The sequence below is a fragment of the Suricata suricatta genome, chromosome 9 (genome assembly GCF_006229205.1).
Source record: "Suricata suricatta isolate VVHF042 chromosome 9, meerkat_22Aug2017_6uvM2_HiC, whole genome shotgun sequence".
NCBI classification, from domain to species: Eukaryota; Metazoa; Chordata; class Mammalia; order Carnivora; family Herpestidae; genus Suricata; species Suricata suricatta.
In genome coordinates, this window is record NC_043708.1 from 644,679 (window position 1) to 646,853 (window position 2,175).

The following is a 2,175-nucleotide window of genomic DNA, read 5'->3' on the forward strand; positions in this document are numbered from 1 at the left end:
CGGGGCTGCGGGCCGCGGCCCCGGCCTCCCTCATGACCTTGGGGAAGCGGGGCCGGGAGCGAGGCGGGCCGGCCGGCCACGGTGCCCAGTGGGTGCTCAGGGGCCGCTCGAAGAGGCCCGCTCCAGCCCTCGTTCAAGTTTGTGGGTGGGCCTTGGGAAGGAGACCTTTGCCCGCGGACAAAAAGTTGTACGCGATGGCGAGGTGCCCGGGCCGGCCCACAAAGGACTACCCGCTCTTCTGGGCCCCGAAACTGCTTTCTGACCTGGGTGGGCTTTGGAGGTGCTGCCCACCCATCCCCGAGGCCAGGGCCTGGCGGGCACCTGGGGCTTGCGCTGCAGATTGGGGGGTGGTGGGGACAGCTGGTGAACTTGTCCATGAGCCGGTCGGGTTCCTGCCAACGGACTTGGTGGGCAGGGCGGGGGTCATGGGTCCCGCAGCTTCCCTCCAGACCAGCCCTGACTGCTCCGAGCCCCTGGCCCAAGTGAAGGGTGGGGTGCATTGGTGGGACACTGTTCTGCCTTCCCCCAACTGAACGTCCAGTTCATAGACCAGTGTTCAGAGACAGAGGGAGGGGGCCCTTTAGGAGCACGGGCAGGTTTTTGGTAAGTTGTTACTTAAATAATACCAGCAGTGACATGCTTCACGGTAGAGGCACTCACAGGACGGTGGGAAACGGCCGTTCCCGGAGACGGCCTGGGCGCTGGCTTGGTGTGCACGTTTCTGTGCAGATGCGCAGCCCCTGTGTGTGTGCACAGATGTATTTTTACGCTCCAGGCGGACAGCTGTGTGACTCTGTTGGCAGCGGGCCCTGCTTGGGCCGGGGTGGGGGCAGGGGACGCCCAGAGGTCTTTGGGTGCAGCCCTCTGCCTCCAGGCCACGCCCACTGTGTCACCAGAGGAGTCCCCCCCAGGATGCTGTGCAGGGGCTCAGAGCCCTGTCCTTGGAGGTATCTTCAGTCTTGCTTCCTGTCCCTGCCAGTGGCCTGCTGTTCACGTTGGGCACTCCTTTGGGCAAAGTGTGTCTCCCCAGGCCTGTCACTGGACGCAGCCTGGGGTCTTCCAACTCTTCTAAATGTAGCCTAAGGCTGTCGGTGCCAGGCAGCCATCCCTGGGTCCCAGTCCTCTGCCTCCGGAGCCCAGGAAGGTGGAGGGAGAATGTGCAGCTGTCGGTGGACCCGTGCTGGGCTCCGTTCCAGGGTCCTGAGGGGGCTTCCTGGCCTGGGGGTCGCAGAGAGGACTCTCTCTCCCCCTGCTCTCAGGAGCTCTTGGCTGGAGGGCTAGTGAAGGACTGCTCATGGGAAGACTGCTCTTTCCCAGGATGCTCAGAAAGATGTGTGAGCTGGGTTTTGAGGGATGTGTAGGAGCTCGTCCAGCTGGGAGCAGTGGGGATGGCCACTCAGGATCAGAGGCCAAAGTATGTGCAAGGGAAGGCTGCCGGTGGGCCCCTGCGGTGCCAGCGCTCCTGCCTTTGTGCAGGCAGCCCCCGTGTGTTGCCTCCTGAATGGTGTGATTATGGGTCTGTAACCACCCGGGACTGGGTGCTTCTTACAGACAGGACCCATCTGAGCCTCTCTTTGTCCCCAGCGCTGAGCCTGGCAAAACCAGAGATGCCTAGTACATGTTGGCCAAATGAATGCACCAGATTCAGACCCGCAGGGGTGCTGTGGTTTAGGAGGGGCCTGGGGTTTCTGGAGGGGAGGTTTTTATGTCACCCCAGAGGGCTCCGGGTTCACATCTGCGCCAGCCGCCTGGTCTCCCGGCCTGACTTTCTTCACGCTGGAATTTCTCTTCTTCCCTAGTCTGGGACGAGAAGGAGGAGCCCAGGGCCCTATGGGTGGGAACAGGGGCGCCCTCCCCAGAGGCTTGGGGAGGCCAAGCACGTAGAGCAAAGCAGTCAGAGGGGCTGCCTGGAGGAGAAGGCCTCTGCTGGTTGGCAGGTTAGGGAGGCTGGAGTATGGGTGAAGAGGGGGGCATCAAGCTCCGAGGGCCCGAGGGGATGCAGCCCAGGCAGAGGGGGGCCTGGCCGGGGCCCCAGGGAACACGGCGGGGTGGGAAGGCCTGAGGGGGCCCCGACTGGGACCCCGGCTGCGGCTGGGCTCGCCGACCTCACTGTGGGGTTGGAGGAGTGGCCCTGGGCCGGACACGACCTCACACACTTCCCTCTGACTCTTCCAG